General features: G+C 32.5%; 2 long non-coding RNA genes and 1 pseudogene across 2 annotated transcripts; 1 reads left to right on the plus strand and 2 right to left on the minus strand.

Annotated features, from left to right (window-relative positions):
• Positions 1-866: 866 nt before the first annotated feature.
• Positions 867-4,518, minus strand: LOC139810312 (uncharacterized). Its single transcript, XR_011731284.1, has 3 exons — positions 4,211-4,518; positions 1,388-1,455; positions 867-1,323 (listed from the first exon to the last, which is right to left on the minus strand). It is a non-coding gene; the product is annotated as an uncharacterized lncRNA (long non-coding RNA).
• Positions 4,519-12,289: 7,771 nt separating this feature from the next.
• On the minus strand, positions 12,290-15,149 carry LOC139810306 (uncharacterized). The gene is made up of 3 exons (XR_011731278.1): positions 14,319-15,149; positions 14,037-14,154; positions 12,290-13,964 (listed from the first exon to the last, which is right to left on the minus strand). It is a non-coding gene; the product is annotated as an uncharacterized lncRNA (long non-coding RNA).
• Positions 15,150-17,406: 2,257 nt separating this feature from the next.
• On the plus strand, positions 17,407-22,290 carry LOC139810304 (nose resistant to fluoxetine protein 6-like; annotated as a pseudogene).
• The last annotated feature ends 2,303 nt before the right edge of the window (positions 22,291-24,593 follow it).

Raw genomic sequence — 24,593 nt, forward strand, 5'->3', positions numbered from 1 at the left:
ATATTTGTTGCCTTAAGACGTGAGCTGATTTGTGTCGAAAATTATTTGTATTTTTAAAGTAAATGTGATAAATCATATAAATAAGAGAGTTTATAATTGTGGAACTTAGCTATATAGGCTGCGTTCGGGGAGCGCGCTATTAGCGCTATTGCATTATCTATCTTTATCGCTCATCAAGTGTAGAACAAGGATAGAACAAGCAAATAGCGCTAATAGCGCTCTCCCCGAACGCAGCCATAATATTAATCCTACTGTCTTTAACCTTTGAAACTGTTGCTTTAAAGTTTTTATGACTTTACTTAAAATGTAAATGGAAAAGACACAATTCTACAGTATTATTCTTATCTTATATTTTTACTTGATATCAATCATTAAAAGAGAAAAGAATAATTAAGATTATTTTAACACTTGAAACAATAATGTTTTTTTTTTTAAACAAATGTACATATAGAAATAATAAAATATCGGAGAGGTAGCGATGATACACACATACACAGCAATTAGGTTGGCTAACATTGCAGTTTTTGGATGGTACCCAGAGTTCTGTGGAACCAGTGTCAAAAAGTACTTCTGTCAAAAGTAAACTTCTGCGGTGGAGTTCCAATTTCGATATTACCATAGTAATGTACATTGTCATAATTAATCAGAGATACATTAGTGAAACGAAGCTGTATCATATTAATGTCCGTCGAAGATTTTTCAACGGAGTATGTTTTGTATTCGTAACGGAATTCTTGAGGAAACTTAAAAAAGTCCATTATATTATACACATATAAATGCGAATGTCATTCAAAATATCATTAAAAATAAATATAAATTTGGAATAAAAATAATTGACTATTTTCAAGCACTTTTTATTTAAAAACTATTAAAACCCCAACATTTTGATATTAAGAAACAAGTGCTACCTACATTTATATATTTACGCATTAGAATGTAGTTAGAGGTATTTTAAATGCGAATTCCTCTTTTCATGACGCTAATCTCATTTAAGATAAGATCTTCGAAGGAATCCTCTTATAATTAGTCTGCTCGCTTTATTCGACTTTCTCAAAATGCTTTTTTCTTTATACAGATTTGGTACAATTATCGTATTTGAAAATGATTTGGTGCAATTGTCATATTTATTAAAGTATTTATCGCGAATTCTGCGGCGATTCCAAGAAGTTGGATGTCTATATGGTATTTATCGTATCGATATGAATGGAGCGTTTGTACATTATATACTCACTTATGCAACTCCGCGTTGACTAACGCTAAGTCAATTACTACGATTGCCACAAACAGCTGATACATGTTTCTTGAATTTCTCGACGACTAAAGCTACAAAAATGAAGAAGGTTTTAGGGGCGTTATAAATTCGAATCAGTCCACAATTGGTACTCACAACGGACAAAGAATGTAGTCAAATTTAGCGTTTCCGTCGCTGTTCATATACAGATGCGCGTGTACGTTCTTTGCGTTTAATATAATAACAAAGAAAAGGACGGCGATAAAGCGAAGAGTTTTAACAAAGAATTTGAAAAATTCTAACGCTTCTCACAGCCCAATAGCACTTTTCAGTAATTTAATTTGGATACACTTGCGCTACTATAGTCTTTATATTGGAATTAATAGTTACTTGATCTAATCCCAGATCTAAGAATCAGATGGTCAAAAACAGTATAAAAAAGAAACAAAAAGTAAACGATAAAATCTCGAAAATGTTAACTTAAAATTAGGAAATTAATTTTCATAGGATTTACTTGAAGCCTTTCTTTTACAGATTAACTCTTGCAAAAATATAATCAAATGCTGCGTAAAATTGCATAACATATAAGATATTTAATTTAATTAAATTGCATACAAACATGTAACATCACGTACATGTAATGTTATACAATACGTGCCAATAATTTCCGAAAATATACCCATCTAAAAAATTCGAGATAAAATAAAATTGATTGTTAAATCGCAGTTTGTATTGAACTGATATTTATGAAAATTTATATTCGATTTTGATGAAGCTTTCGAACAAATTAAATATTGTTTGCATTGGGATAAACTGTGTTGAAGAAACGATGGTACAGCGAAGATGAATCATAGTTTAAAAGTGCATAAAAATTCGGTCGAATTCATCTAATATATATATATATATATGGGCAGATCCATTACTTTTCGACCAAAAGTTGCGGGGGTGGGTCACCGATTTTGATGCCGATTTTTTCCTCGAAAGTACACTAAAAAAGGAAATGATCCTGAAAATTTGAGCCCGATTCGATCAAATCCGGCCGCTGGAGAATTTTTTGAATTTTGAAAAAAGTCGATTTTTCAGTCATTTTCAAAAATTTATATCTCAACTTCTATATAACTTAGAGACTCGTTTGAGGCCGCATTCTTTTCTGTAAACCTTCTACTTTTAAGGAAAAAATTGGTCATTGGTTTACACTCAAGTCCGGCTTCACGGCGAGCTGCTAACTAAACCACTGTTTTAGAGAAATTTTGCCTATTTTTGAAATGCTGTCATATCTACAGTTTTCGAAGTAGAGGGTTGATCAGCAGCTGATATTTTTGTTCAGGTATACTCTAAAGAAATCTACCCACTTTTTACTTGATTGCTTTTATTTCGTTAAGTTATGGCCATCTAAAGCCGATCGATTTTCGAAAAATCGCCATTTTCAGATAGCCAGAACTTTTTTCTTTCAACTCGAAATCCTTTGAAATTTTCAGGGAATATACTTCATTATATCCTTAAACAACCCTGAAAATTTCAATTTTGGAATAGAAGTGGTTTCCGAGTTATGAAGTTTTTAAAATGTCAACTTTTCGATTTAATATGACATTTTTTGTGGTTTTATCATTAATTTTGTAAATTTAATGTAAATAAAATTGATATTTTTCGGAAAATATATTCGAAAATAAGGAGCAAAACGGATTGTTTGAGAAAATTAAGGGAAAAAATTAATATTTTTTATTTTAATTTATTTGTTTAAAATTTTTAAAAAGTAAATAAATATTTGTTTATTTCTTTTAATAATATGTTGAATACAAATTTCCAAAGTATTTGAGAACTATCATGTAATGTTTAGCAAATTATACTTTGCTCATAATTTACCGCCAGTCTATTGAAAAATCTAATTTAATTTAATTTAATTTATTTTTTTTTTTTTCAATAGACGCGGTAAATTATGAGCAAAGTATAATTTGCTAAACATGACATGATAGTTCTCAAATACTTTGGAAATTTGTATTCAACATATTATTAAAAGAAATAAATAAATCTTTACTTTTTAAAAATTTTTAACAAATAAATTAAAATAAAAAATAATAATTTTTTCCCTCAATTTTCTCAAACAATCCGTTTTGCTCTTTATTTTCGAATATATTTTCCGAAAAATATCAATTATTTACATTAAATTTACAAAATTGATGATAAAACCACAAAAAATGTCATATTAAATCGAAAAGTTGACATTTTAAAAACTTCATAACTCGGAAACCACTTCTATTCCAAAATTGAAATTTTCAGGGTTGTTTAAGGATATAATGAAGTATATTCCCTGAAAATTTCAAAGAATTTCGAGTTGAAAGAAAAAAGTTCTGGCTATCTGAAAATGGCGATTTTTCGAAAATCGATCGGCTTTAGATGGCCATAACTTAACGAAATAGAAGCAATCAAGTAAAAAGTGGGTAGATTTCTTCAGAGTATACCTGAACAAAAAATATCAGCTGCTGATCAACCCTCTACTTCGAAAACTGTAGATATGACAGCATTTCAAAAATAGGCAAAATTTCTCTAAAACAGTGGTTTAGTTAGCAGCTCGCCGTGAAGCCGGACTTGAATGTAAACGAATGACCAATTTTTTCCTTAAAAGTAGAGGGTTTACAGAAAAGAATGCGGCCTCAAACGAGTCTCTAAGTTATATAGAAGCTGAGATATAAATTTTTGAAAATGACTGAAAAATCGACTTTTTTCAAAATTCAAAAAATTCTCCAGCGGCCGGATTTGATCGAATCGGGCTCAAATTTTCAGGATCATTTCCTTTTCTAGTGTACTTTCGAGGAAAAAATCGGCATCAAAATCGGTGACCCACCCCCGCAACTTTTGGTCGAAAAGTAATGGATCTGCCCATATATATATATATATATATATATATATATATATATATATATATATATATGTGTTTTCGTTATATTTATTTACTTTCTATTCCCCTCTCTTCAAACTCACCCATTAATTAGGAGTAACAAATTTGATATTCTTTCTCCTCAAACTTTAACCCAGGTAGCACATATTAGTTTCATATACGTTTTTTGAACGTATACATAGTTTCATAACAGTAAAGAACCGTTTGAAACGTTAAGAAACGTTTGAACAAAAATGTTTTTGAAACTATGATTTAAGAAACGTATTTTTTACGATTCTACAGTTAACAAAAATACCTATTTGTTAAATTTTTCCTTTCGAAATTATAATTTTCTTTTATATATAAGAGCTTAAATAGCCTTTTTTTAAACATTTAAATTTATATTGCACTAATTATTAAATCAAGAGACACGGTAGTGTCTCGCGCCAAGTACACGCGGAGCGAGACCGACCGTGACTCTTTTACGCGACGCGACGGGTTGCGAGTACCCGAGATGTTGAGATCTCGATAACGAGTGAACGGATCAAGTTCTAAGTAGGCTTGATCGATAGCTTGGGGTCTAATTAGGGGGGGGTTTCTCTCATAATATTCCGCTACGTGCCCTACGAGCGGAGATATTGCGACGCAAAGTCCAAATGTGAAAATTTTTTATTAAGATACGTCGTCGTCGTCGTCTACGTCGACCGCTCTCATCTCAATATTATTATGATTATCAGAGAAACGTCACTTTCACTTTTTCGACGCTGGCGGCGCAGGTATCGCCAGTTTCGATATCGCGCGCGTATTTCGAAATTAGGTCGATAGACTTATCGGTCAGGAGGAAGATTTCTATTTAGGTAAATTAGGTAATATATAATATATATTGAGTCAACGGAAAAGAAGGTTCTCTACGCTTGGCAGAAAGTGCCGCTAGGGAATTTTTAAGTCGATTCTTATGAATCAAGCTTGAATTCGATATCTAGGTATCCCAGGTTGCCGATGACGAGGTCCAGATAGTGCGCTTCATAGTTTTCGGTGTCCAGGTGTAATAATACGTTGAATTCGATGTCTACGTGTCCCAGGTTGCCGATGACGAGGTCCACATAGTGCGTTCCGTAGTTTTCGGTGTCCAGGTGTAATCGTACGTTGAATTCGATGTCTACGTGTCCCAGGTTGCCGATGACGAGGTCCACATAGTGCGCTCCGTAGTTTTCGGTGTCTACGTGTATTAATACCTTGAATTCGATGTCCACGTGTCCCAGGTTGCCGATGACGGGATCCAGATAGTGCGCTTCATAGTTTTCGGTGTCCATGTGTAATCGTACGTTGAATTCGATGTATAGGTGTCCCAGGTTGCCGATGACGAGGTCCACATAGTGCGCTCCGTAGTTTTCGGTGTCTACGTGTATTAATATCTTGAATTCGATGTCCACGTGTCCCAGGTTGCCGATGACGGGATCCAGATAATGCGCTTCATAGTTTTCGGTGTCCAGGTGTAATCGTACGTTGAATTCGATGTCTAAGTGTCCCAGGTTGCCGATGACAAGGTCCACATAGTGCGCTCCGTAGTTTTCGGTGTCTACGTGTATTAATACCTTGAATTCGATGTCCACGTGTCCCAGGTTGCCGATGACGGGATCCAGATAGTGCGCTTCATAGTTTTCGGTGTCCAGGTGTAATCGTACGTTGAATTCGATGTCTAGGTGTCCCAGGTTGGCGATGACGAGGTCCACATAGTGCGCTCCGTAGTTTTTGGTGTCTACGTGTATTAATACCTTGAATTTGATGTTCACGTGTCCCAGGTTGCTGATGACGGGATCCAGATAGTGCGCTTCATAGTTTTCGGTGTCCAGGTGTAATCGTACGTTGAATTCGATGTCTAGGTGTCCCAGGTTGGCGATAACGAGGTCCACATAGTGCGCTTTGTAGTTTTCGGTGTCCAGGTGTAATAATACCTTGAATGCGATGTCTAAGTGTCCCAGGTTGCTGATGACAAGGTCCAGATAGCGCACTCCGTAGTTGTCGGTGTCTACGTGTATTAATATCTTGAAATTGATGTCTAGGTGTCTCAGGTTGCTGATGACGAGGTCCAGATAGCGCACTCCGTAGTTTTCGGTGTCTAAATGTAATAATACCTCGAATTCGATGTCTACGTGTCCCAGGTTGCCGATGACAAGGTCCACATAGTGCGCTTTGTAGTTTTTGGTGTCTAGGTGTATTAATAACTTTAAATCTGAATGTAGGACACGTAGATATCGAATTCGAGGTATTAATACACGTAGACACCGAAAATTACGGAGCGCACTATGTGGACCTCGTCATCGGAAATGTGGGACACCTAGACATCGAATTCAACGTATTATTATACCTGGACACCGAAAACTATAGAGCGCACTATCTGGAACCCGACATCAGCAACCTGGAACACGTAGACATCGAATTCAAGGTATTAATACACCTGAATACCGAAAACTATGAAGCGCACTATGTGAACCTCGTCATCGGCAATCTGGGACACCTAGACATCGAATTCAAGCTTGATTCATAAGAATCGACTTAAAAATTCTCTAGCGGCAAAATCAAGAGACACGGTAGTGGCCTAGTTTACACCGATCTCTTGATACGCGTATCAAATAGTATATTTGAACTGATCAGCCAATAATCAGACTTATTTACTAGTTATTTACTATTTAATACGCGTATCAAGTCATATATGATCGGTCAAGAGACACGGTAGTGTCTCGCGCCAAGTACACGCGGAGCGAGACCGACCGTGACTCTTTTACGCGACGCGACGGGTTGCGAGTACCCGAGATGTTGAGATCTCAATAACGAGTGAACGGATCAAGTTCTAAGTAGGCTTGATCGATAGCTTTAGGTCCAATTAGGGGGGGGGTTTCTCTTATAATATCCCGCTCCGTGCCCTACGAGCGGAGATATTGCGACGCAAAGTCCAAATGTGAAAATTTTTTATTAAGATACTTCTTCTTCTATCTACTTCTAACGCCGACGTCTTATATGACACTACAAAAAGGCGTGATATCCGTACAAAATTACCTTTTTCAAAAAAAAGGTAAAAAAATGCGCCAAGTGCACGCATAGTAGTATATATGTATTATGTTGTTACCTAAAAAAAAACAAAGTAGTAGTAGTATATACCTCAAAATAACACCCTGTACATATTGTTTATACAATGCGTAATACTACAAAAAGGCGTGATATCTGTACAAAATTACCTTTTTTAAAAAAAAGGTAAAGAAAGGCGCCAAGTACACGCATAGTAGTGTATATGTTGTTGCCTCGAAAAAAAAAACAGTGGTAGTATTATACCTTAAAAAATCTAAGTAACAAGTGGTAGACGAAATCTTTGTATCTTGAAAAATCTCGAAAAAACCTAAACAGTAGTATCTTCACCTCAAAAAAAAAACAAAGTAGTAGTATTATACCCTCGAAAAAACCTAAGTAACAAGTGATGGACGTAATCTTTGTATCTCCAAAAATCTCGAAAAAACCTAAGCAGTATTATTTTTATTTCCAAAAAATTATTACTCAAGTGATACACATCACAAAATTACGTTACCTTATCAAAAAATGAGTCGCGCTTCAAGTGATCTATTATTACAATTACAAAAAAGAAATGATATCTCTTTTTAAATTACAGCGCCAATTACAGAGAACATATATTTTTCGAGATACAAAGATTACGTCTACCACTTGTTACTTAGGTTTTTTCGAGGTATAATATTACTACTGCTTTTCTTTGATTAGAATAAAAAATTGAATCATGAAGAATTACACAGAGGTAACAGTACAAAATACAAATATTTTATTAAAATATTTAAACCCAATAGGGAATACAAGGTATTTAAATACAAAGTTTATATATGTATTTTAAAAGATTTAATCGCATCGCAAAGAATTACAGAGGTAACAGTACAAAAAATAAAATATTTTATTAAAATACATAAATTTTTCTTGTCAAAAAACTTGGCGCTGCTAGACACATCGCCCACACCCACTCGCTCGCACATACACACCAGGCTGACCTAATTTTGAGGTCTAGCAGCGCCAAGTTTTTTGACAAGAAAAATTTATGTATTTTAATAAAATATTTTTATTTTTTGTACTGTTACCTCTGTAATTCTTTGCGATGCGATTAAATCTTTTAAAATACATATATAAACTTTGTATTTAAATACCTTGTATTCCCTTATTGGGTTTAAATATTTTAATAAAATATTTGTATTTTGTACTGTTACCTCTGTGTAATTCTTCATGATTCAATTTTTTATTCTAATCAAAGAAAAGCAGTAGTAATATTATACCTCGAAAAAACCTAAGTAACAAGTGGTAGACGTAATCTTTGTATCTCGGAAAATATATGTTCTCTGTAATTGGCGCTGTAATTTAAAAAGAGATATCATTTCTTTTTTGTAATTGTAATAATAGATCACTTGAAACGCGACTCATTTTTTGATAAGGTAACGTAATTTTGTGATGTGTATCACTTGAGTAATAATTTTTTGGAAATAAAAATAATACTGCTTAGGTTTTTTCGAGATTTTTGGAGATACAAAGATTACGTCCATCACTTGTTACTTAGGTTTTTTTGAGGTATAATACTACTACTTTTTTTTTTTTTTTGAGGTGAAGATACTACTGTTTAGGTTTTTTCGAGATTTTTCAAGATACAAAGATTTCGTCTACCACTTGTTACTTAGATTTTTTTAAGGTATAATACTACCACTGTTTTTTTTTTCGAGGTTTATATTACGCAAAATAAATCATTTTATCCTTGCAAGTTGCACATATATCCACTTATTTACTTAAATTAGTTTTGTCCTACCGGTCTTAATCTATTTGTCATCGGGCAAATCTGAGCTTAGAAAACTTCCAACATTTAAAAAATAAACGTTCTGCTGAACGTGGCCATTGAAAGAACATTTATACGTGTGTTCCGTTTTGGAGAACTTTTTGAACTGGTGCACATTCGTGCAATAAGTTAACATAAAACAAAATTTATAATCGTCTCACTTTAACCTTTGTTATGCACACGTCTTCGAAGTTACGTATTATGCACAGGGGGTATGTCATACCCCCAGTCACTTAAAACGTTTATTACAGACGTACAATTCGTTATTTTGACTCAAACAAAATTTCTGGCTGGTATATGCATAAAGCTTCTAGAACATTCTCACGCATGTCTCAAAGACGTCATAATCACGTTCAAAAGACGTGAAAAGTAGGAATTTTAAATGTCTTTATCTAAAATGTCTTTATCATTAAAACAAAACGTTTCTATAATAGTTTTTTAAACGTTATTTTATCGGGAAAGAAACCTTCTATCGAACGTTTTTCGAGTGGACATTTTTACTCATGAGAAACATTTCTAGAAATCGGTTATACAACATTTTGGAAAAAGACTCATAAAACATTTCTGAAACGTGTATGTGCTACTTGGGTTACATCGACGAATATACTTTTTTATTAAAATCTTAATTAAGTTGAAATCAGGGTAGAAAAGTGTTATTATCTAAAAGAAACTGTTTATCGTTACCGTTACTCAAAATTTATTTGGCTACATAACTGAAAAATCAACTTTTAGCAACATCAATACAAGTTTTTTATACATTAGTTATTATTTATAATTTTACTGTTTGTCAGGAAATGTGGAAATCTTGCAAATAAATTGAAATGTATAAAGTAAAGTTGAGTAATGTTAAAAAGTAATTTTCTAAATTTTTATTCTTACGTAATAATCAAGCGCGTAACTATGTTATCGTTAACATTATGAGAGAAACTTAACATTAATATTTTGTTACTGAAAAGTAATAACTGTACCCACAACAGCATTCGAAAGTAATATGCGTTAAGGCCATTGCAAGTAACAATATTTTAGTTGTAATCGAAGGCCGTAAGAAAATAGACCAATCGCAGTCGATTATTCTTCTCGTGCTTGAAGAATAATCGAGTGTAATTGGTCTATTTTCTTACGGCCTTACGATTAAAACTAAAACTTTGTTACGTGCAATGGCCTTTACTTCTCCTTTTCGGTTAAAATACATTAAAAGATAATATTTTTATCAGTTGTTTTTATCTTTAATAACTATAAGATTTAATTTTATTACGCAGAAATTTGTTAAATTCAAGGATGCAACTGTAATTACTTTTATACACTTATATGTACCAATCATACTTTATTGTTTTAAGAGATGCTTGATTTGTTAATAAGTTTATCTATATTCTTATCGCCGAATTATTAAATGACATTTTTTTGATACGAATAATCATCCAAATATAGTCATTGGCTAATTGTAAGCCACCTTGGGGTGACCACGTGACGTCATTTGATTGGTCGCCTCTTGCCGATTTTGCCGGCTTTTCTCTACCAACAAGCTACCCCTAAAATAGCGCGTTCTGATTGGCTGCCAGGGGAGGGCCCCTACACTGATAAAAATAGGGGAGAGTTGCCGAATGCATACCAGTTTCCTAAATCATACCTCATCAATATTTCATTATTATTACTTAATATAAGCAATATTTAGTAATAAGAAAATGGAATAAATGAAAAATGAGTAATATCAGAAAAAAGTCTGAGAGAAGCCATCCCGGCCTTTTTCGTAGGACCGTCGAAAGCTCTTGTACACTATCGCCAGTACAACTATTTTCGAAATTGGTACTATGTAGCCACGTTTATTTTGCGACAAAACATTATTTTAGTGCGCGCCCGTGCTACATCTGCAAATGTAGTAGTGTTATATGTATAACAATTTAATTTTATTTAATCTGGTACTAGTATCGAGGAAAAGGTATAAGCAATATTTTTAAAGGCAAACCTGTTTGTATCGAATGTCATTGCGATTAAATGCATTTTGAACTTTGCATTTTCTTAATTATAAATTAAATATTAGTTCTTATCTTAGGTTTTAACTAACAACCTCTCGAAACAGGTCTAACTTCTAAAGTTTTTAAGCAAAGTTTTAAAAAATTCACTAAACACGTGTCATATAATTTTCGTCTTATTATAATGTCTGTGAAATTGGCATATCATTTTTCAGCAGATTAAAAATAAAAGAAAGTTCTTGTCGCATGCAGTCGAGTTCTATAGTTCCTGATGCTTTTTAGTAATGCCTATTCTAGACTGGAGGATGAGCCGACTCTCGGCTCATCCGCCTTCTATAGTGTACGTGACATAAACTATACATAAACTATAGATTTTTTCCCGTCTACACCACTCACTCGGATGAGCCGAGAGTCGGCTCATCCTCCAGTCTAGAACGGGCATAATAGTTCTGGTAATTTTACCCAAAAAACAGTCGATCGAAAAAATGATCTGCTAACTTCCTGTAGCAGATCATTTTCTAGCAGATCAAAAATAAAAGAGAGTTCTTCTCGCAGTCAAGTTCTATAGTTCCTGATACTATTTAACGATAGTTCTGATGATTTTGCCAAAAAAGTCCATTGAAAAAATGTTCTGTTAATTTTCCGTATAGCATAGAGTGAGATGCTGACGAAATCTCGGAGTTTTGGTTTATATAAAACATTTTTCGAATAGTTCTGAACATACTGAAGCATTCCTAGAGAGTTCTCGACACTACACTGAGAAACCCATTTAGTTGACTGAATTAAAATTTGGTTGAACCAACTAAATCTCTTGTTTGTATATGGGCAAACAAGAATTGTGGTTGGTGCAACACAAAAATGTAGTTGGAAAATTTAGTAATATCAATACATAAATATAGTTCACTGAACAAAAATATGGTTTGTATGGAACAAAATTTGTGATTGACTTATTACTCAAATTTTGTCCTCTGAACCAAAAGTATGTGTTGATATTACTAAAATTTTCAACCGAATTTTTTTGTTGCGTCAATCGATTATTTTTGCACGAAAAAAACAATTTTGCTGAAGTATTTAAAAATTTTGACTAGCTAGATACAGATCTGAAAATAATTTTGTTGCACCATTAAAATAATTATAGTAGGTCACTGAAGTATGATGATAATGCTGTAAAAAATTTTGACATTTTAGCAATCAGTTCTACATATAATTATTTTAAATCACATTGCGTGAATCTATAATTATTTTAATTATGTAGAACTGATTGCTAAAATGTCAAAATTTTTTACAGCATTATCATCATACTTCAGCGACCTACTATAATTATTTTGATGGTGCAACAAAATTATTTTCAAATCTGTATCTAGCTAAATTTTTAAATACTTCAACAAAACCGTTCTTTCCGTGTGTAGCCATTAATGTATAGCACATAAAAAAATGCATAAACAGTTAAAGTCGTTTAAGTATTTTTATTTATCACATTAACGAAAACATACAAAATTATCGTTAGTATTGCCGTAGCGCAAAATACCTGAAGTAGGAAAAATGTGTATCAAAGAACTAAAATCCATCTCAAAACTGTTGTGTCGCATTTTGTATGACTTGATAAGCATCAATATGTGAGTAGTATCCAATAGTAAATAATTTTTGTAAATTACGCATGCTATATTTTTTGTAACATTAAAATATTTTAAATTATTCCAAATACATAGTTCTTTTACACCTGCAGATGTTCCAGATAATTTTTTAATATTTTGATCATAATTACTTTTGGTCCTTCTTAACGAGGGTTCTGATGTACATAATATTTGACATTGTTTTTTGGTAGCTCGACAAAATCGCAAAAAAAAAATGACTCGAGAAACTCTGAAAATCCTAAAATACTAGTAACACCTAAATTATCACCTAAAATTAGAGCTAATGTGAAATATATTATGTATCTTTTATTATTGGATACTATTTCAATACCGTTTGTTTCCAAAAGTTTTAATTCTTCAATTAAAATATTAAATGTAGCACGATTCCCATGAATCATTCTATCAGACGCATGACAAAAGAGCCAAAAAATATGATTGGACCAGTCATTATTTATACTTAGTTTATGAATAGTGAAACCAAAATATGTTAATTTAAAAGAGAAATAAAAATAACTTTATAAGTAACCTAAAAGTAGGACAACTCTTTAATATTATAATTTTATAATATTGATATTCTCTTTCAACTACTTTCTTTAAAAACAAAAAGGAAAAATTACTGAAGAAGCAGCTCTATATCTATATTGATCTAGATCTATATTGATAGATCGTAATAAAACGATAAATGCGAAGAACCAGTATGACGACGCCGATATTTTTTAAAAATAACGCATATCACAAAATTACAATCATAAATTGTTTTATAAATTTTACACGCAAACTTATAATAAAACTAAAAAATATTTTATGAATATGTAACTGAAGGTAACTGTAAATACCATCAATAAAATCAACGTATTACGCAAAAAATAAATAAAAATTTTAATCAGGAACAATCTTCATAATATCAATCTTTTTCTATTGAAATTGAATACAAAATAAAGTATTTTATGAAAAATGTCAGTCAGAAAACTATTTATGTAATAACTTAATCAGAGATTTAAATCTCAATTTCAATTAAGAAAAAAACATAATGATGTTAGTCTTTGTTGTGTGTGATGGTCTTTATAGAATTTAAAATAGTCAAAACTGATGAATTTTTACAATCAAACTCAGTTTCAAATCCATATACGGCGCGTTGTAAGAAATACCATATTTTTTCGCATTCTACTAGATACTTTGCATTAAAAACCTGAAAACTCTTGAAGCATATATCCACTGCTTTACGCACGGTTGCAATTTCGTACTTTAAATCATCAATGATAACATATGAAGTAATGTCATTCTCATCAGAAACCAGAAGTACAAATGGCTGAAGTTTAATTCCTTTATGTGCACAAAAATTTCTCCGTTCTTCAATAAGATTCTCAATTTCTCCGGGAATCTACAGAAAGATAAAGATAACGCTGTAAGTTGTAGAAATATCTCTCTAGTAAGATACATTAGAAAAGCTTACCTTCAAAGAGCGGAATTAAGCTCTCGCACCGCAATGCAACTAATGCGTCTCGTACAATATGATCCGCCATAGCATATTTTACAATAACCGTAAGAGTACACCATTGAAAACAGAGGTCCTGTGTGTTAAAAAAAAGTCCTTGTTAAAATTTTTGTGTAATATACAGACTTATACGAGGAATATCGAATGGGCAGTATCGAGCCCGTTAAGTAATAATGCGTAGTACACGCTTATCCGCTCGTTACGGAAAGAGAAAATCTCCGGGTACTTATCGTGGCTGACCTTGTCCCCGCTGTCGGAAATGGCTGGCGGACGAGTCTCGATGCTTCGCTGAGATCAGCAGAGATCCGTCTTTTGCCCGACGTGCGCAGACGCCGATGTATCCTGAGGGTTTTCCGGATGTCGAGTCGATTTCCTTTTCTTCGCTTGCTAATTGCCAGCACGCACCTCTCGCACGTTATCACGAGCACGCGCATTCGCGGCCACGAGGCGTGGAACGCGAGGACGCCTCGTAAACACGTGTACAAGATTGTTGTTCGTTTCGAAACTATTGTCGTCCGTTATAAACCATTAATCACCCGCGAGGAGGTGCGGGCGGCGATGGAAGACGACGACGACGACGGCGACGTTCGTCGCGCATAGCAAGCACACACGCGGGGCAACCTCCCGGTAAACCTTCCGGTTTACACGCACCGGGAAACGCAGATCCGTTGGCGATTATCTCTCAGGCCGGCCCGTCGGCCGATCACCGCCGTCACGGTCTAAGCCTTGAGAAAATCTTTCTCTACAACTATAAAGTATCTCGTTCGTATTTCTTGCAATGAATCGCCTATAGCAACTGGGTCCACTAAACTGCGCAACGAATTCCGAATTGACTTTCCGAAACTGTGGTATCAGTACCGCGGACCGTGATCGAATGACGAATGACGCTGTGATGGTGTAGCGCTCTCTCTCTCTCTCTCTTTCGCATTGTCGCGACTCTAGCGCGGACCGGCACACAGAAGACGATCGGCAGCGCGCCCTTTTCTTCCGTCGCCGCGGTCGCCGCGTCGGTGTCGATATTGCGCGCTTATTTTCAACCTATGATTTTCAAGTGAACGATTTTGTTCACGCAACAAACACAATTATTTAAGATACGATGAGATGGGCAAGTTTGTTACCGTAACAATCAAATTTTATTGTAACTAGTAAATCGATTCAAACATAAAATTTGGTTCGTGTAACATTTCACTTGCTTCCCGTAATATGGTTTTTTAAGTGCATATACAAAAATTACATATTTAGTCAACAAAATGGTTTAACCAAAGAATTTTGTTTTATTCAACCAAATGGGTTTCTCAGTGTAGCAATAATGTTGTATAATTTTTTAATAAATTTATGTCGCACGAACGTCGCGTACTTAGAGAGAATAAAGTGATATGCTGTACGAAACGTCGCCGTTCCGGTTTATCTAAAATAAAAGAACTCGCGCGACGCACCAGCATATCACATCGTATCGGTAATAAATGTTTGCTACAGAAAACTAGCAGATCAGTTTCATTATGCTCAGAACTATTTGAGAAAAATTTTAAATAAACCAGACACACACACAGTTCAATCTTATTACATTAATCATAATAACAATTATTATAATAAATATTGATGCTTTTTAATTTGTGTTGGAAATATTGATTTGATAACACATAAGCGGTTAACATTATTAGTATCTGCATATGTATGCCTTAGCGCGTGAAGCTTATTCAATGTCAATGTTTAACTCTGATACTGTATGCGTGTGCCAACAGAGATATAAGGACCCCACGGTTTGTCACTTCTGCAGTATTCTTCTTTTTCTTCTTTTTCTTTGGTGTAAAATATGGCGTCGAGCGGCTGGAATAGTCGCCCATACGGCCATATCTCTGCTGACACTCACATACGCACATACACACACGATGAGCAAAATCCGATCAGCAACTGCTCCTCGGGTAAGGCTAATGCAAGCGGTGATTGAAGAAGAATCCATAGGTAACTTTGACACGTTGTAACTCCGCAAAAATAAATAATACGGAGCTCATCTTTCTTAATTTGCAAGTAAACGTCCGTATTTTATAATGATTAATATGACGTTTGAGAAAAAAAATTTCTTCCATCCCGTAGAGTGTGTCAAATGACGTAATATTTTGGAAACAAAGCACGTTATCCTTACTTTTGAAGAGAAGGCAGGGGGAAAAATAAATTCAAAATCTGACGAATGTTACTAAAGACATTACCCTTCAAAAGAAAAAAAAATTTATACAATTTTGTATAAATCTACTGCTAACTATAAGTAATGTTTTAGTTTTTCATAAATGCATTAAACATGAACCTCAATCTAAATATTGAACTATGGGAATCAAATAATTAGAAATAGAACAACACGGCTTAAAATTACCAAGATTTAAATTATGATTTTTATTTATCATATTATACATAATATTATACAGTACATACACATGGTGCTATAAAGGCCTTCTCATGCACTTGCAGATAGCCGCGTCCGAGTCAAACAATAAATAGTTGTTATTAGCAATTGTTCGTGTGTGCAATATTTACATTTAGAAAAGATTCCATGTTTCTTTTCAACCTTCATTAAACAGATTTTTTGAATATTTTTCTTAGCGTAGTCAGTATATCACATTTAGGAAAATGTGCTTTGTGATATAGTGCGGATATAATGGCAGCGGAAGAATGGAAACGGAAGCAAGAGAAGAGAACAATTTGACATTTTCTTATAATTTGGTCCGCCCAATGCATTTACGAAGTACCTTGTGGGTATGTCTGATTTGATTAATCGTAGTTTCAATTATAAAGCTCAATGTACTCACGCAGAATGCGTGTATCAAGGCATTATCTGTGACAATATTTTCATATTTCATAAATAGCTCTCAGAAATATATGGAGAAATAACAATATTCCAATCGTTCGAATGTTATTTAAATAGTGAATATTAAAAATAATTTTTGCGATAGCGGGACATTACGTATATTCTGTGAAGCAAAAAGTCACTATTTTGTATTTATTTTATTATACGATCAAGTTTTGAAGAACTTCCTGAACTGGTGCACATCAGTAATGCAATTAAGTTAAAATGAGACAAGTATAATTTTTGTTTCATTCTAACTTATTGCACGAATAATGTGCAGGGATTTCTTCGAAAAAGAATAGACGTCATATGATATATGCATAAAGCTTCTAGAACATTCTCACGCATGTTTCAAAGACGTCATAAATACGGTCAAAAGACGTGAAAAGTAGGCATTTTAAATGTCTTTATCTAAAATGTCTTTATCATTAAAACAAACGTTTCTATAATAGTTTTTTAAACGTTATTTTATCGGAAAAGAAACGTTCCATCGAACGTTTTTCGAATGGACATTTTTACTCATGAGAAACGTTTCTATACAAAGCGGTTATAAAACGTTTCGGAAAAACGCTCATAAAACATTTCTGAAACGTGTACGTGCTACCTAGGATATTTACACAGTAAAGAAGAAATAAAAGTGACTGTTACAGGCTAAACACCTTTTGTAACAATGGTGCAACGGCAATTTGCGTTTATTCTCTGCATCTGTACGAACTTAGCTGCGTTATTCTGTGTCTCTGCACATACTCAAGAATTTAAGAGTGCTCGTATTCAGGCATTGCCTGCTTATGCTATTGCTTCGAAAGCTGATCTTCTCAACTCAACGTCATGCGGAAAGGAGTTGAAAAATTTTCGAGATGCTGTCAATCAACGAATACTGTGGAGCTTGAAAGGTACGTAAAATTTTAAATTATAACTGAATCGCTATTAACTCTATTTACTCCAATCTAAAATCTAGAAAGCTAGTAAAAAAGACATACCACCCATCTTTATCCTATATAGCATATTTATATTGATCAATTATACAATTCCATTTAAATTAAATATATTAATTAACATCGTTTAATCTTAAATGAATAATAATATTTATGAAATATTAGTGTAATAAATTAAGAGATCGCATTTGTGCTTATTTTATTGTATATTCATAATTTAAGATGTTATATATTAAAACCGAATATTTTCTATTATATATGTATACAAAAATGAATTTCGATCTTACAATCTGGTAAATTTTTCGAAAAATCGTTTTACAAGCTTTCAGTTAAATGTCCCTACAAAGAATCTAATCTATAATCGTTCCTTATTCTCTCCCTCTCAATCCCTCTCTCATTCTTTCTCACACAACACACGCAAGCATACACGTTCACACAAGATTAAACATATAAAGATTACGAGGGAAGTTTGATATCTCAGTGACTTTGACAAAGACGCTCAAATGACAGTTTATTTTAATTTTTGAAATTTGCCATCTTATTTAAGTATACATACAAAATTTCAAGTAGCTTTGTCAAATAAAAATTTGACCGTGTTTGAAAGCAGATAAGTTTGTGTTTTTTTGCTACAATGGAAAAAAGTGAATTTTTCGTGCTGATAAAACACTACTTTTTACGGGGAAAAACAAACGCTTATTTTGCAGAGTTTGAGAAATCGTATTTTTTGGAAGGCTTAAAGAAGTTGGAAAACCGTTGGGCAAAGTTTATCGAGCTAAAAACAGACTATGTTAAAAAGTAAATCAAATTTTGTGTAAAACGAAGATTTTTTCACTTCAAAGTCACTGATTTATCGAACTGCTCTCGTATATTCTTATATATTTTGATTTACATAATTAGTGTAATCAATGAATGATTAATTAATAGATAATAAGTAAAAATTAGTCATTTATTGTTTTTGCACAAGTAGTAGCATTGTCATTTTTATTTTTAGTATTAGATTCCAGTGGTGGCTTTAAACCGGGTTTCCTTTACGGAAATAATTATTGGCTGGGCAGTCGTAGTCAGTGTCTTGATACGATAAATACGGTTCCTCTAAATGACATGCATTATCGCGATCCGCGAAAAGAATTTCCACCTTTCCAAATGCATTATTTTGTAGTTCATTTTAGACATAACAGTATTATTTATAATAACATAAGTATGGTTAACCAGGTAAGTATATTAAATCTTTATGTGATAAAGGATGCGTTTGACATTTCAATATATACAGAAAGTTATATCTTAGAATGTGATTACGCTCGGACTCTGTTTACCAGCATCGTGCACTATAAATAATTTGAGCTTTATTTTGGAACGAATATTTCGTGACAGAGTTATCTTCGATGATCTCTACTTTGCGGACTTTCAGCTAATCGAGGTTAAAGATCTAAATGATAACAAAATGCAACCCAATAGTGTGTTACGTTTTATCTGGTACGTCTCAAGAAATTTGTAAATTGTAATTACTCGACAATATACAAGCACAACAATAGTATATTATAACAGAAAAGATTAATAATAGATTAATCCTCTGAAAGCATATAAAGAATCAACCAAGAAATATTCTATTTGCAGTGTTGGCTTAGGGTTTTCGTTTCTCATGACATCAATCGGAACAATATATGATATATTTATATATCAAAAACAAGTAAAGAAAAATAAGATGAATAAAACTGGTAATGGTATAAGTGTCATATCTAAAACTTATAGAAATAATTTCCATTACAACAGATTATTTACCGTTTTTATTAGCTACAATTTTCTACAAATCAAGTCTTCGTCTTCAATGTTAAAATTATTAACAATTCGCAATCAGCTATTACTTCAAGTAATTAATAATTAATTATAAAATATTATGTAGCTACATCTTGTGCTACATATGGCTTATTCGTGTGTATAGAATTCCCCCTTGTTTAATATTGATCTTGCTTAATTAAAGCATTTTGATTTTTGTATTATTACTATAAAGACATCGAATTATGATTTAGGTGTGGAAAACGTGTCTAAGGAAACAGGAATGAAAATAATTTTGTCTTCATATCGAAAAAGTAAAATTGGAGAAATATTAATATGTTTCTCCGCTTACACAAATACGGGAAAAATATTTAGCACAAAATTAGACGCCGGCACAATACCCGTCATTCACGGCTTAAAATTTCTAAGCATGTGTTCAGTAATCATAATACATAGTCTATATTTTACATTAAATTCTCTTGGCAAGTAATTTATAATAAATTTGTAAAATAGATATTTTTGGCTTTGTTTTTTTATTGTTTAATACGCATAACCAAAATTTCTTTATGTTCACAGACAATGAAGTAGTGTTGTGGAGATACATTGACAGTTATATTTACTTATATGACATTGGATTAATATTCGTTGATATTTTTTTTCTTTCAAGCGGATGTTTAGTGACTTATATATATTTGCGAGATAAGACGAACCAAGTACCAAAACCGATTTTTTGCGGAGAAAAATTAATTGAATTCTTTATTCATCTGATAAAAAGATTTATTCGGTAAGTATTTATTATTGTGATGTGTTTGAAGAACACAGAAAACAATACAAACAACAAAATATAATTATTGCAGTAATAAACAAAATAAGGGAATATGTTACAAAGAAATTTGAATATTGATTTCGATGTAAACTAAATAATAACTTTCCTTTTACACGCGGCTGTAATAAAATTTTTCTTTTTAAGGCTGACACCGGCTTTACATGATTATGTTAGGGATAGCGCAATTTAGCTCGGATTGGTTTGATAAGACATCGCAATTTTACTTGTACGAAAAGTGGCACGAAACTTATGCAAAATATTGGTGGAGAAATCTTCTGTACATAAATAATTTCTTTGGAATGGATGCAATGGTATGAACACGTTTAATAAGATCAATTTAAAATTATACTTGTGAAGACCCATAGAAACTTTTCTAAAATTTTTATTGCATTACAGTGCATGGATTGGAGTTGGTATCTAGCTAATGATATGCAATTCCATGTAATTGCTATAGCGCTGTTGATTTTGTCGACTATGTATGTTAACCAACTATTATAGTTAATGTCTTCTTCGAGTATACTTGAATAAATATATTATAAATTTCAGATACTTCTATGCCGCTGTTACGATATTGAGTGCACTTTTAATAGGCTCAGTTATTCTTAACGGTTATATTTCACACGTTTACGAATATGTCGCGACGTAAGTTACTAAAGTATGTTACTTATTGAGAAATCAAGTTAAGAGGATGCTCTTTCTTATTCTTACAGACGCGATGAACCGCATAATTATGCAGATATCTTCTATATTCCACCATGGATGAGAATAAGTCCATTTATTATTGGGATAATTACGGGTTACATTTTGGCAAAATTAAAGAATAATTTTGCCTTAAAAGATGTAAAGTATATTTCTTTTGTTTTATATAACATATTAAAAATAAATAGTCATTGAAAAACTTATGGAATATATAAACTTATTCTATGTAAACTAACTAGTTCCATGTAAATTAATTATATAGTATCGCATAAATTAAAATGTATTATATTAATTTGACATATATTTCAGAAACATATAATTTTGTGTTGGTGCCTGGCTATTTTTTGCAAAGTATCCGTACTATTTTTGTCTTACAATCGAGTTACATCCGTTCTAGCTACTTCTATTTATGTAGCACTGCACAGAATACTTTGGGCCATATGTATTGCATGTGTTGTAATAGCATGTTCAACTAAACACGGAGGTTCGTTTATTCATTAATACATAAATACATCTTATAAAAATTGGAATATTTTTAATATATTAGTGATATATTAGTGATATATTCTTAATATATTTTAAATATTGTTATAGTTTAAAAACATCATTTTTATCATGCATGTATGCTTACTTTGCTATAGGCATCGTTAATCAGTTACTCTCATTCAAAGGCTGGATTCCTCTTAGCAGGCTCACATACTGCGCTTATCTTTTAAATCCGGTTATCATACAATCGATTCATTTATACAGTGAAACGTCGGTTCATTTTGAACCTCTTACCTTTGTAAGTATACAAATATTTGAAATTCAAGCATTAATAGAGAAATACGGTAAAAATGTATTATTTGTTTTTTTACTTTTGATTTCAGGTTGTTATGAATGTGGGATACATTACTATCAGTTATCTTTGTTCTTATGCATTGTCTTTGATGGTCGAGATGCCCTATATTTTGTTAATGAAAATGTTTATCAAGTACCACAATAAGCCATATAGAAAGGAAATGTAATCTTGCATACAAACATGTAACATCACGTACATGTAATGTTATACAATACGTGCCAATAATTTCCGAACCGTTAAATAATATAGGTACCCATCTAAAAAATCCGAGATAAAATAAAATCGATTGTTGAATCGCAGTTTGTATTGAACTGATATTTATGAAAATTTATATTTGATTTTGATGAAACTTTCGAACAAATTAAATACTGTTTGCATTGGGATAAACTGTTGAAGAAACGATGGTACAGCGAAGATGAATCATAGTGCATAAAAGTGCATAAAAATTCAATCAAATTCATCAAATATATATATATATATATTAGGGGGTGTCATTTTGGAGCAACTTTTTTTTTTATTTCACGAATAGCATATATACTTGCAGGAAGGTAAAATAAGATACCTGTTTTAGCCCTTAATATTAATATTAACAGGTCGCTCATCGCGATTTTTTATTTTTCATTTAGTAAGATAGAAAAAATTGTATAACTATCTAACAAACAGTAATACAACATTGCGCCACATAGATTTTCTGTAGTAAATTTAACGCTCTACAAAAAAGATCTTTTATTATTTTTTCATAAATTTAACCGTTCAAAAGATATTCAAAGTTAAAGTTTGATAAATTTTATAAAAATTGTTTTTGCTTCTTATGAATGTTGTATCATATCGACTATCAAAAATTATGAAATAATCAATACATATTTTTGTCGAAAATTTAACGATCTACAAAAGAGGTCTTTTATGTTTTTTTTCATAAATATAACCATTTAGACGATATTAAGGTTTAAAGTTCAAAGTATAGGTACTCGCTTCGCTCGTGCGACCAACTTCACACTCATTCAGAATCGACCACTTTTTCCACTAGTTGTACAATATACTATTATAAACAAAACTCTTTATCGTTACCGTTACTTAAAATTTATTTGGCTAAATAACTGAAAGATCAATTTTTAGCAACATTGATACAGATTCTTTATACATTAGTTATTATTTATAATTTTACTGTCTGTCAGGAAATGTGGAAATCTTGCAAATAAATTGAAATGTATAAAGTAAAGTTGAATAACGATAAAAAATAATTTTCTAAATTTTTATTCTTATGTAATAATCAAGCGCGTAACTACGTTATCGTTAACGTTATGAGAGAAACTTACCGTTAACAGTTTGTTACTGAAAAGTAATAACTGTATAGCCACAACAGCGTTCGGAAGTAATGCGTTACTCCTCCTTTTCGGTTATGCCCGTTCTAGACTGGAGGATGAGCCGACTCTCGGCTCATCCGAGTGGGTGGTGTAGACGGGTAAAAATCTATAGTTTATGTATAGTTTATGTCACGTACACTATAGAAGGCGGATGAGCCGAGAGTCGGCTCATCCTCCAGTCTAGAATGGGCATTAAAAAACATTAAAAGATAATATTTTTATCAATTGTTTCTGTTGAAATTTAAACGACAAACGCAGTGTACTATTAAATTTAACGGTATAATTATTCAATCGATATAAAAACAGTATTGAGCAACACAATGAATATTAGTATAAAACGCAAAGTACTTACATATCAATATAATGGACTTATCTTAATTATTTGATTAACTCTATCGATCGCGTGGTGAGCTCACCGGAATCAGCCGTAGAAAAAAGAAGATCATTCCGTTGCTGTGTACAACGATATTCAATATAATTCAAATGCAACTTCAACAGAATGCAACTTCAAGAACTAAATGAGATTTACCGACCAACAGTTTCTATCTTTAATAATTATAAAATTTAATTTTATTACGAAGAAATTAGTCAAATTCAACAATGCAATTATAATTACTTTATACACTTATATACTAATTATACCTTATTGTTTCAAGAGATGCTTGATTTGTTAAGTTTATCTATATTCTTATCACTGAATTATTCAATGATATTTTATTGATAAAAATAATTATCCAAATATGATCATCGGCCAACCCACCTTGAGTATGGAAATTTTAGAAAATGTGACAAATGTTGGTACAGTCATACTACCGACGTCGATCAAAGGTTGTGGACTTACAGCGGGTACTGCGTTGGCTATCAGAGGATTGAATCCAAATGTAGAAGTTATTGTAAGTGAACAGGTGCATTTTTATAACAGTAAATTGTAAAATTATTTCTCATTTTGATCCAATGAGCCATAATTTATCTTAAGAAGAAGATTGCACTTTGGATTATAGAAACAGAAATTTGTGAAAACTTTACATGTAACAATCTTCAGGAGGTCCAATCTGCACTAAATGATCTTTTAATCAAATCTATTAGAAAAGAAACGATTTCCAGTAAAGAATTGGATTCCCCAGTGCATGAGTATGCGTGGTATAAGAATTTAAAAACAATTATGGGAAGTTTGTTTGACACGATTATTGAGGTACATCAGAATACGTCTGTTGCGACCGAACTTCTGCTAAGAAAAG

Source organism: Temnothorax longispinosus, chromosome 3, assembly GCF_030848805.1.
Source record: "Temnothorax longispinosus isolate EJ_2023e chromosome 3, Tlon_JGU_v1, whole genome shotgun sequence".
NCBI classification, from domain to species: Eukaryota; Metazoa; Arthropoda; class Insecta; order Hymenoptera; family Formicidae; genus Temnothorax; species Temnothorax longispinosus.